We start from the raw sequence: 13,795 nt of genomic DNA, 5'->3' as shown, positions 1-13,795 counted from the left end.
CAAAATTAATCATATATCAAGTGGTATCACTTAACAAATGTCTGGATATTTTTTTACACCTAATATTGAAAATCACCCCTTAAAATATGAAAGCCTAACTTGAGAGAGGCTTTATTATTCAAAAACAGAATGAAGTCGTCTCAGTTCCTACTTGCACCCTCCTGAAAACACCAGATTTCTTACACTTTGCCCATTTCTTAAATATATAATGAAAAAATAACCAAACTGATGAAATCAAAGAAAATTTTACACAATAATTCAATCTTTTGTGAGGTTGAATTATTGGTATTATCAATATCAAGATCAAACTGAAAACTGCTTTAAAAAGAATTTATTGGTTTATGTAACTGAAAATTCCTAGGAAAAGAGAACTTAGCTGTAGTTTAATTCTGAGGTTCATTAACTTGTCAGATTTCCATCTTGAGTTCACAATAATTCTCCCAGTCCTGCTCTCCTTCATGTGCCAAATATGTGCTCCAGTGGCTTTCTATATGGTAAAAAAGTAGTTGCCACAGCTGTCGGCTTCCCACTCAGACGTTATACTGTCATTATATCCAACTACTCAAAGTGTATCCATGGGATGGGGCCTAAGAATCTGCCTACGTCCTCCAAGTGATGTCTACAAGCACTAAATTTTGAGAAGCACTGTTCTAGAGCTTGCATATTAGTATGACTTGAGGGAGATTGTGAAATAATATCATGGCCTTAATCCTGTCTCAAAGATTCTAAGTGTATTGGTCTGAGATGGGGACCACGTAGTGCTATTAAAGGCAGTCCTTCCTTTACATGGTTTCCGTATCCAGCTTTCAGTTATTATAGCTTACTTAGTTAAATAACACCTGTTCCCCAACAACACTGCTGAAATTTCAGTTGTGATGGCATACTGATTGTGAGGAATTGTATAAAGTGCAAATTTTACTGTTAGTTCTTCAGTCCACAAATTTCTACATAAAAAAACAGGTACTCATGGGGTCAGTGATCAATCACACCACTTTTTCTAAAGCATGCTTGTGACTCGTCACTGCAATCCGTTCATCAGTTCACTCACATCAAAGTGTGTCCCTCAGTGATAAACCCATGTAACATATTATAACATGGGTAATCAGAAAAGGAAATTGGCCAACCAAGTTAAAAGGGCAGCAAAGAAATAAAAATGATAATTCTAGGAGTGAAATGAAAATTCAGTGTAAATGGAATAGCTGACTGTGGGAAGGTGTTGACACTGCTGCTGTCTGATAGATCCTAGATGTGGAAGAGACAAATAATAGTGAAGGTGAACTTATCAGCATGAATGAGGAAGTGGTTGGGAAGAAAAGAATAAAGATGCTCCAGAGGAAGTGACATGGGCAACAAGTTTTGTATTAAAGGAAATCTGAGATATCTCATGGCATTGAAAACACAAAGGATAAAATGTTGGAAGCTGACCTAAACTCGGAAAGGAGTGTGGTAATTTGCAAAAGCATGGAAGAGATGCTCATTCAGCATCATAAGTGATACAAGAAGGCAAGCACTGTTTAAATTTCTTTATGTAAGTTTTCTACAAAAAAGTAAACATATTTCTCAATGTTTGTGATGTTTTCACTACTAAATAAATATTAGGTTACTTTAAAATTTCACATTAATGAGACAGCAAGATAGTTTTTAATAATTTGCCAAAAAATCAAGGAATAATTTGAATTTTCTTAATGATTGATAATTAAGATCACTTTGCATGATTTCAGATTGTATTGTCATTTCTACAATCACGCGCTACTGTGCAAAGCAGGAACTGCCTGTGTTCATAAACTCCCCAGGTATCTCAAAAGTGCTGACAGAGTTGAGAAACACTGATCAGATAAGCAGCTCTCAAAATGTGGTACAGGGACCATTAGCATCAAAATCAATAACATAATTTATTACAAATGTAATAACTCGGGCTCCATGCAGCTGGGGGTGGTGCCTCATAATTTGTGTTTTATTTAGTAGGCCCTCTGGGTAATCGTGATTCTAACACATGCTAAAGATCGAGAATCACTAATCTAGTAAATACAGAACTTCTTTTCCTAAGACTTCAACAAAGTAGGAAACAAGTCTTTCTCAGTATTCTAGCAGTATCTTGTGTGCTCTTCACCTCTATCAAGACATGGGACTGTCACTGATTCAATTGCTCTGTCTTATTAAGAAAGTGAAGAGGAAATATGTAAAATTATTATGTATCAATTATAACTTTTAAAATTACATTAAAAAGATCATATCCCTAAGAAAGTGAAGAGGAAAGTGGCTGCTAGGAGAATCTGAAGTTTCTACTATAAACCTCTTTTTTATTATTATTTTACTTTAAGTTCTGGGATACATGTGCAGAATGTGCAGGTTTGTTACATAGGTTTACATGTGCCATGGTGATTTGCTGCACCCATCAACCCGTCATCTAGGTTTTAAGCCCCACATGCATTAGTTATTTGTCCTAATGCTTTCCCTCCCCTTGCCCTCCACCCCCGACAGGCCTCAGTGTGTAATGTTCCCCTTCCTCTGTCCATGTGTTCTCATGTTCAACTCCAACTTATGAGTGAGAACATGCGGTATTTGGTTTTCTGCTCCTGTGTTAGTTTGCTGAGAATGATGGTTTTCAGTTTCATCCATGTTCCTGCAAAGGACATGAGCTCATTCTTTTTTATGGCTGCATAGTATTCCATGGTGTATATGTGCCATATTTTCTTTATTCAGTCTATCATTGATGGTCATTTGGGTTGATTCCAAGTCTTTGCTATTGTAAATAGTGCTGCAATAAACATACGTGTGCATGTGTCTTTATAGTAGAATGATTTATAATCCTTTGGGTATGTACCCAGTAATGGGATTGCTGGTATAATCCTCTTTTTTAAAGGCATCCCAAAACATTAAAAGGGAAAGTTTGGATACAAGTTTTAAAACTAAAAGGAAAGAAAAATCTAGGCAAGGTATGCCTTCTAAGTAGTAATAAAAGTTATTAAATTTTGATAACTGTTCCATAAAAAATTTTTTCTGATTTAATTGTGCAAAGAGGTTTATATAGATACACACGAAAATGCACTTTCAAACTAATGAACTGTAATATTGACATTTTCTCTAAACATAAATAAAAGAAAATGTTTTATTGAGATCAAGAAACTAATATACAGAAAAAGAAAAGTTTGATAGTTTTGGCATATGACCCATATTATAACCAATAAAATAATGCATGTAGTATAGTAATTATTACTAAAGCTTTGACCAGAATTTACAAATACAATTTATTTTTTAAAACATCAGCACAGGCTTTTCAAGGTTGTTTTTTAAGCCATGATCACAACACTTGCATAAGCTTAAGGACCGTATTTATAGATTCAGGTAAGCAATAGCTTATGCAAAGTGGGGAATTTTTCTCACACATACCTTGGCCCTTCAGTTTTTATTACCACTTACCCCATCAGGCTTGCTTAGAAGTAGTATAGCAGTTTCTGAATTATGTATTGATCCCCTATATTAAATTGCTCATGTGAAGGTAAAGGTAAAGAAAAACTAAAGAATTAATAATTAGCAAATTAATTACAAACCTTCTTACTGGAAATACTACTTAAAATTATATCCAATCTACCTAGAACTTCATCATAGTCACATAAAATTATACCTGCTGAGTATGTTTTTTGCTTTGAAGTGAAAGTTTTATTAAGTCTTCTTTTGTTTCCCAATGGTTATGATGTGGATAAAAATGTTTCTTAAATAACTGGCATAGAATACTTCTCATTAGCTTTAGTTTTTAAAAACTAGCATAAAAATGTATTTTTCAATTTTAAGAATTTGTTCAATTTTAAGCCATAATACAGTTTCTTTCTTATTTATGATGAACATACAATAAATAAAGCAAGAACTTAGTCTCCCATCCAAGATGGAATAACAAAACAAGACTTTACTCTTGCCCTGAAATAACTGAAAAACAGGATGAAAAATACAAAACAATGGTCTCCTGTTTTGGACATCCAGTAGTGCATAGAAGTGTTTTCTGAGAGAGCAGAAACTAAGAGCCCTATGGTTTCCCAGTGACAAAGATTCTCTGCTTGACCAAACTTTAATCGGCTCCTCTAAACTCCCCTCTCAACTAGACCCTGACTTTTGGGCTTCCATGAATGTGCATTGTCCAATTTTAGCAAAAATCTTGCTAAGACAGGGTAGCCAGAATCCTCCATTTTCAATACATATCTGATCAAGTTGCTCACCCTCCACCAGCCCTAAGGTGATGTCTGATCACCTTGGCCTGCCTTCAGCAAGAATTCTGTTAGGTTTATTTAGCCAGAATCCTCCCTTACTCCTGGTATTTCCTATTAGTATTTTCCACCCACTGAATCCTACCCTGCTTCTTAGCTATAAATTCACTTTTTGTTATATTTACAGTTGAGAACATGAAAGTTGTCAGAATCAAAATAGAGTCACTAATGTTAAGACAACCCTGACAAATAGAGCTAAGAAGGCTATGAAGAGAGGGTTCTCACACTTATATGCCAATTACAACAACCAAAAATAACTACAGAAACCACAACCTTGCACATCACAACCTTACACAAAAAATACTTCTGCAAGAACATCTGCCCCACAGTTGCCTGTCCAGCCTTGAACTGGCACCACCCATGTTCTTGATCATTGCTGCCTACGGTAATTATTTCCAAACAACTGTATAATCCTTTTCATTTTTTTCTTTTAAAACCTTTGTCTTCCTTTACCTCCCTGAATTTGCTCATAGCTTACTATGGCATATGTATTCCCATTGCCATGCCTTATTCCCAAGTAAATTTCTTTTAGAGAGTCTCTCTCTGTTTGTTATTTGGTTGACAAGAACCATCTCTGTCTCCTTTTGCAAAACCTCATTTTAGTGGTCCCTATTCCTACTGCAATAACCCCTGGAATAAAGTCAGCTTTACCATTCTTTAACAAGTGTCATGAGTAATCCTTTCTTTAACACCAGCTCACTGCCTGGAAAGAATTTACAGATAGCGTGAAGGTACCAGAACTCAACTGGAGCCTAGCAGCCTCCATAATTTGTGGAGATGAAGCTGGGAGTCCAAGGAGTTCCAGACAGCTACAGTTCCTAGAACAGAGTACCAGAGAAGAGAGAGGGAGAAAGCTGGAGAAATGCAGCTGGGAGGAAGGGGTTAGACTTCTCGACTGGGTATTGATTAATTAGCGAGGGCATGTGAGGAAACAACCTAAGCCTGGGAAAATAACCACATGAAAGCTGTTCTTTGAGCTTACACAGGGCAGGTAAATAGTTTTTGTTCCTGTAAGCATAATGGAAAACCTCACCGATCTAGGGGCATCAGTTACAGTCCTCTGAAAAATACTGCCTCACTACTGGGGGGAAATTAGTCCTATATAAAGGCTGTTTTGGACACTTCTGGGAAAGCTTTAAGCTTACATTTGATCAAACTATTCTCAAGCAACTTTAAATGTATCTCAGAATACAACTCAAGAATATTTACAGAAATTCGAAAATATCTAGCAAATAACAATATGAAATTCACAAGGTCTGACATCCAACTAAAAGTTATCAAGCATGTAAAGGAGCAAGAAAGTTTTTTTCTTAATAATAATGAGAAAACACAAACAAAGAGAAACAAATGTTAAAATGACAATGATGATGGAATTTCTAGTCAGTCACATTAGAAGAGTTACAATGATGTTTCATACATTTTGAAATACTACGAAAGACTAAAAATATTAAAGATATATATATATATGCAATATTGAAAAGGTCCAAATTAAATTTTTGAGACAAAAAATGCAATTCTATTAAAAATATGCAGTTTTTTACTAACAGCACCTTGGACACAGCAGAAGAAAATATTATCTAAAGACACAGCAATAGAAACTGGCCAAAGAAATAAAGAGAGAGGAAAAAGACTGAATAAATGATGAACAGAGCATCAATGAACTGTGGGATATGTATATTTGAGAGAGGAAAATATTTGAAGAAATAGTAGCCATTTTATTTTCTAATTTGATGAATACTATAAACCACAATTTCAAGAAGCTCAACAAAACCCAAGCACAAGAAACAGTAAGAAAAAGGACATCATAATAAAATTACTGAAAATCAATAATGAAGAGAAAATCTTTACATCCAGAGAAAGTACAAATCTTACATGTAGAGAACAAGAATGCAAAGAACAGTAGACTTCTCACATAAAACCCTACAGACCTTTATTGCAATAAATATTAAAGGAAGCCTTTTAAGCAGAAGGAAAATGATAGCAACTAAAAATCTGCATTTGAGTAAAAGAATGAAGAAAACAATAAATTATAAAAATACAAGTAAATTTTTAAGTTTTTTATTTTTAATATTCTTTTAAAATATAAGTGACACATATAAAAATGATAACAAGGCCAGTTGTGGTGGCTCACACTTGTAATCCCAGCACTTTGGGAGGCCGAGGCGGGTGGATCACGAGGTCAGGATATTGAGACCACGGTGAAACCCCGTCTCTACTAAAAATACAAAAAATTAGCCGGGCGTGGTGGCGGGCGCCTGTAGTCCCAGCTACTCGGGAGGCTGAGGCAGGAGAATGGCGTGAACCCGGGAGGCGGAGCTTGCAGTGAGCCGAGATAGTGCCACTGCACTCCAGCCTGGGCGACAGAGCGAGACTCTGTCTCAAAAAAAAAAATGATAACAATACATTATGGTGTTTATAACAAATGTGTAAGTAAAATTACAACTATACAGTGCAAATACAAAGGAGAAATAACAGTCTACAGTCGTAAGATTTTATATCTTGAGCATACACTAGGATAAGTTAAAGATGTACACTATAAATTCTAATGCAAACCAAAAAACAATAAAAAGTAATCACTAAAGGTGAATAAAGAAGATAGACTATTTAAAAATATTCCATTAATGCAAATGAAAAGAGAAAAAAGAGGAAGTAAAATAATTCAGATGAAACAAAAAAATATAAAGCAAAGAGTAGCTATAAACACTAAATCTGGCCGGGAGCAGTGGCTCACGCTTGTAATCCCAGCACTTTGGGAGGCCGAGGCGGGCAGATCACGAGGTCAGGAGATCGAGACCACGGTGAAACCCCGTCTCTATTAAAAATACAAAAAATTAGCCGGGCATGGTGGTGGGCGCCTGTAGTCCCAGCTACTGAGGAGGCTGAGGCAGGAGAATGGCGTGAACCCGGGAGGTGGAGCTTGCAGTGAGCCGAGATAGCGCCACTGTACTCCAGGCTGAGTGTCAGAGCGAGACTCCATCTCAAAAAAAAAAAAAAAAAAAAAAAAACACACTAAATCAATAATCGATTTTAAATGATCTAAGTATTCTAAAAAAGAATTCCAGATTTTATAAGAACCAGACGCTAGTCAAAAATAGCTCAAAAATAAAAGGATGAATTTTTAAAAGATACGTCATACTAATGTTAAAAGAAAACTGAACAACATATTAGTATATGATGACTATACCAACATCAGACAAAGTTGCTTTTAGTCATTAAATAATGATAAGGCAATCAATTTTTCAAGAAGATATAACAATCTCAATTCCACACCCAATAACAGAGCTTCAAAACATACAAAAGTAAAACTAATAAAACAGCAAGAAGAAATACACAAATCCATAAATTTAGTAGAATATTTCAACACTGCTCTCACTGAATAATTAATAGAACAGAAAGAGAAAAATCTCAGTAAGAATATAGAAAATTTACACACTGAAACAAAGTGACCTAATAAACATTTATATAACATTTCACACAACAGTGGAAGAATATGTGTTGTTATCAAATGTACATGGAACCTTTACCAAGATCAATCATGTTCTGGGTTATAAAACAGAGCCTAATACATTTAACAGGATTTAATTCACACAAATTATTTTCTCATGCCATAGTGGAATCTAGTTAGAAAAAAAATCAATAAGACAAAGACATTTGGAAAATTTCAACTATTTAGAAAAAAGTTATTAGGTTAGTGCTAAGTAATTGCGGTTTTTCCCATTACTTTCAATGGCAAAAACCACAATTACTTTTGCACTAGCCTAAAACTTATGTGTCAATGAAGAAATTTTAAAAGCTAGAAACTGTATTGAGCAGAATGAAACATGACATAGAAAATTTTATGTGATGAAGACAAAGTGGTATTTATAGGGAAACTGTTAGTACTACCAGTGTTTTTTAAAATAAACTGAAGAAGATTCAACTAAAACAAGTTTGCATCCGTATTAGGGAAATAGAAAAGCAAGAGCAAATCAAACCCAAAAGAAGAAAAAGAGGGGCAAATACCAATTATCTAGAAAGAGTGTGAACAGTATAATAAATCAATAAAGTAAAAAGCTATAGTTCCAAGAAAATCAATCAAAATGATAGCCTCCAGCTTAACTGCTCAAGAAAAAGCAAGTTACCAAGATCAGAAATGAGAGCAGAATGATAACTAAAGATTCTACAGATAATAAAAGAATAAAAAGAGTAATAATAACTCTATGACAATGAATTCAATAACTTCGATGAAATGGATAAACTTCTCGAAGGAGACAAACTTTAAAAATTCTCTAACAATAGACAAATGGAATAATTCTATATTTATTCTAATAAGTGAATTTGAAGTTAACTTAAAACTTCAGAACCAGAGAGCTTCAATGGCAAAATTTACCAAATATTTTCAGAAGAAAATATCAAATCTTTACAAATTCTTCCAGAAAAATTAGAGAATAATATAGCTCATTTTATAAGCCAGTATTAGACTAACATCTAAATCACACAAAAACATTTTAAAAAGTGAAAAAGCAAATTACAGACCAATATTCCTTATAAACATATAAACAACAAATAAAATTTTAGTAAATCTATCCAAGAACATATAGAAAGGTCAGTAAATACATCATGACCAAGTAGGGAATTATCCACAAAATACAAAACTGATCTAAAATTTGAAAATTCAAATCAACATAACACTATATTAATATATTAAACAAATATTTTATTTTTTCCATAGGTTATTGGGGTACAGGTCATATTTAGTTACATGAGTAAGTTTGGTTTCATTTTGCTTTTAATTATATATTAAGATCTGGGATACACGTGCAGAACGTGCAGGTTTGTTACATAGATATACATGTTCCATAGTGGTTTGCTGCACCCATCAACTCGTCATCTACATTAGGTATTTCTGCTGATGGTATCCCTCCCTTAGCCCCCCTCCCTCCAACAGGCCCTGGTGTGTGATGTTCCCCTCCCTGTGTCCATGTGTTCTCATGGTTCAACTCCAACTTATGAGTGAGAACATGCAGTGTTTGGTTTTCTGCTCCTGTGTTGGTTTGCTGAGAATGATAGTTTACAGTTTCATCCATGTCCCTGCAAAAGACATTAATTCTTCCCTTTTTATGGCTGCATAGCATTACATGGTGTGTATGTGCCACTTTTTCTTTATCAAGTCTATCATTGAGGGGCATTTGGGCTGGTTCCAAGTCTTTGCTGTTGTAAATAGTACTGCAATAAACATACGTGTGCATGTGTCTTTATAGCAGAATGATTTATAATCCTTTGGGTATATACCTAGTAATGGGATTGCTGGGTCAAATGGTATTTCTAGTTCTAGATCCGTGAGGAATTACCATGCTGTCTTCCACAATGGTAGAACTAATTAACACTCCTATCAACAGTGTAAAAGCACTCCTATTTCTCCACATCCTCTCCAGCATCTGTTGTTTGCTGACTTTTTAATGAACGCCATTCTAACTGATGTGAGATGGTATCTCATTGTGGTTTTGATTTGCATTTCTCTAATGACCAGTGATGATGAACGTTTTTTCACATATTTGTTGATTACATAAATGTCTTCTTTTGAGAAAAGTCTGTTCATATCCTTTGCCCATTTTATGATGGGGTTGTTTGTTTTTTTCTTGTAAATTTGTTTAAGTCCTTTGTAGATTCTGGATATTAGCCCTTTGTCAGATGGATCGATTGCAAAAATTTTCTCCCATTCTGTAGGTTGCCTGTTCATTCTGATGATAGTTTCTTTTGCTGTGCAGAAGCTCTTTAGTTTAATTAGATCCCACTTGTCAATTTTGGCTCGTGTTGCCATTGTTTTTGGTGTTTTAATCATGAAGTCTTTGCTCATGCCTGTGTCCTGAGTGGTACTGCCTAGGTTTTCTTCAAGAGTTTTATGGTTTTAGGTTTTACATTTAAGTCTTTAATCCATATTGAATTAATTTTTGTATAAGGTGTAAGGAAGAGGTCCAGTTTCAGTTTTCTTTATATAGCTAGCCAGTTTTCCCAATATCATTTATTAAATAGGGAATCCTTTCCCCATTGTTTGTTTTTGTCAGGTTTGTCAAAGATCAGATGGTTGCAGATGCGTGGCGTCACTTCTGAGGCCTCTATTCTGTTCCATTGGTCTATATATCTGAAATTGACCACATCATTGGAAGTAAAACACTCCTCAGCAAATGCAAAAGAATGGAAATCATAACAAACAGTCTCAAACCACAGTGCAATCAAATTAGAATTCAGGATTAAGAAACTTACTCAAAACCACACAACTACATGGAAACTGAACAACCTGCTCCAGAATGACTACTGGGTAAATAACAAAATTAAGGCAGAAATACTTCTTTAAAATCAATGAGAACAAATACACAACGTACTAGAATCTCTGGGACACAGCTTAAGCAATGTTTAGAGGGAAATTTACATAATATTGGAAGTTCTGGCCAGGGCAATCTGGCAACATAAAGAAATAAAGGGTATTCAAATAGGAAGAGAGGGAGTCAAATTGTCTCTGTTTGCAGAATACATAATTGTATATTTAAAAAACTCCATTGTCTCAGCCCAAAATCTCCTTAAGCTGAGAAGCAACTTCAGCAAAGTCTCAGGATAGAAAATCAATGTGTAAAAATTACAAGCATTCCTATAAACCAATAATAGACAAACAGAGAGCCAAAATCATAAGTGAACTCCTATTCACAATAGGTACAAAGAGAATAAAATACCTAGGAATACAACTTAACTCTTCAAGGAGAACTAAAAATCATTCCTTAAAGAAATAAGAGAAGACACAAACAAATAAAAACAATTCCATGCTCATGAATAGGAAGAATAAATGTCATGAAAATAGCCATACTGTCCAAAGTAATTTATAGATTCAATACTATCCCCATCAAGCTGCCATTGACTTTCTTTATAGAATGAGAAAAAAAATTCTTTTTTTTAATTTTCTTATTATTATACTTTAAGTCTTAGGGTACATGTGCACAATGTGCAGGTTTGTTAAATATGTATACATGTGCCATGTTGGTGTGCTGCACTCATTAACTTGTCATTTAGCATTAGGTATATCTCCTAATGCTATCCTTCCCCCTCCCCCTACATCCACCCTGCCCCCACCCCACAATGTCCCCGGAGTGTGATGTTCCCCTTCCTGTGTCCATGTGTTCCCATTATTCAATTCCCACCTATGAGTGAGAATATGCAGTGTTTGGTTTTTTGTCCTTGTGATAGTTTGCCGAGAATGATGGTTTCCAGTTTCATCCAAGTCCCTACAAAGCACATGAACTCATCATTTTTTATGGCTGCATAGTATTCCATGGTGTATATGTGCCACATTTTCTTAATCCAGTCTAACGTTGTTGGACATTTGGGTTGGTTTCAAGCCTTTGTTGTTGTGAATAGTGCTGCAATAAACATACATGTGCATGTGTCTTTATAGCAGCATGATTTATAATCCTTTGGGTATATACCCAGTAATGGGATGGCTGGGTCAAATGGTATTTCTAGTTCTAGATCCCTGAGGAATCGCCACACTGACTTCCACAATGGTTGAACTAGTTTACAGTCCCACCAACAGTGTAAAAGTGTTCCTATTTCTCCACATCCTCTCCAGCACCTGTTGTTTCCTGACTTTTTAATGATGGCCATTCTAACCAGTGTGAGATGGTATCTCATTGTGGTTTTTATTTGCATTTCTCTGATGGCCAGTGATGATGAGCATTTTTTCATGTGTTTTTTGGCTGCATAAATGTCTTCTTTTGAGAAGTGTCTGTTCATATCCTTGCCCACTTGTTGATGGGGTTGTTTGTTTTTTGTAAATTTGTTTGAGTTCATTGTAGATTCTGGATATTATCCCTTTGTCAGATGAGTAGGTTGTGAAAATTTTCTCCCATTTTGTAGGTTGCCTGTAAATTGATAGACCATTAGCAAGACTAATAGAGAAGAAAAGAGACATGAATCAAATAGATGCAATAAAAAATGATAAAGGGGATATTACCACCAATCCTACAGAAATAAAAACTACCATCAGAGAATACTACAAACACCTCTACACAAATAAACTAGAAAATCCAGAAGAAATGGATAAATTCCTCGACACATACACCCTCCCAAGACTAAATCAGGAAGAAGTTGAATCTCTGAATAGACTAATAACAGGCTCTGAAATTGTGGCAATAATCAATAGCTTACCAACCAAAAAAAGACCAGGACCAGATGGATTCACAGCTGAATTCTACCAGAGGTACAAGGAGGAGCTGGTACCATTCCTTCTGAAACTATTCCAATCAATTGTAAAAGAAGGAATCCTCCCTAACTCATCAGCATCATCCTGATACCAAAGCTTGGCAGAGACACAACCAAAAAAGAGAATTTTAGACCAATATCCTTGATGAACATTGATGCAAAAATCCTCAATAAAATACTGGCAAACCGAATCCAGCAGCACATCAAAAAGCTTATCCACCATGATCAAGTGGGCTTCATCCCTGGGATGCAAGGCTGGTTCAACATACACAAATCAATAAATGTAATCCGGCATATAAACAGAACCAAGGACAAAAACCACATGATTATTGCAATAGATGCAGAAAAGGCCTTGGACAAAATTCAACAACCCTTCATGCTAAAAACTCTCAATAAATTAGGTATTGATGGGACGTATCTCAAAATCAGAAGAGCTATCTATGACAAACCCACAGCCAATATCATACTCAATGGGCAAAAACTGGAAGCATTCCCTTGGAAAACTGGCACAAGACAGGGATGCCTTCTCTTACCACTCCTATTTAACATAGTGTTGGAAGTTCTGGCCAGGGCAATCAGGCAGGAGAAGGAAATAAAGGGTATTCAATTAGGAAAGAGGAAGTCAAATTATCCCTGTTTGCAGATGACATGACTGTATATCTAGAAAACCCCATTGTCTCAGCCCAAAATCTCCTTAAGCTGATAAGCAGCTTCAGCAATGTCTCAGGATACAAAATCAATGTACGAAAATCACAAGCATTCTTATACACCAATAACAAACAGAGAGCCAAATCATGAGTGAGCTCCCATTCACTATTGCTTCAAAGAGAATAAAATACCTAGGAATCCAACTTACAAGGGATGTGAAGGACCTCTTCAAGGAGAACCACAAACCACTGCTCTATGAAATAAAAGAGGATACAAACAAATGGAAGAACATTCCATGCTCATGGGTAGGAGAATCAATATCGTGAAAATGGCCATACTGCCCAAGGTAATTTGTAGATTCAATGCCATCCCCATCAAGCTATCAATGACTTTCTTCACAGAATTGGAAAATACTACTTTAAAGTTCATATGGAACCAAAAAAGAGCCCGCATCACCAAGTCAATCCTAAGCCTGAAGAAGAAAGCCAGAGGCATCACGCTACCTGACTTCAAACTATACTACAAGGCTACAGTAACCAAAACAGCATGGTACTGGTACCAAAACAGAGATATAGACCAATGGAACAGAACAGAGCCCTCAGAAATAATGCTGCATTATTATATATATCTACAACCATCTGATCTTTGACAAACCTGAC

Source organism: Nomascus leucogenys, chromosome 3 (genome assembly GCF_006542625.1).
Source record: "Nomascus leucogenys isolate Asia chromosome 3, Asia_NLE_v1, whole genome shotgun sequence".
NCBI lineage: Eukaryota > Metazoa > Chordata > Mammalia > Primates > Hylobatidae > Nomascus > Nomascus leucogenys.
Note: the sequence above shows the minus strand (reverse complement) of the source record.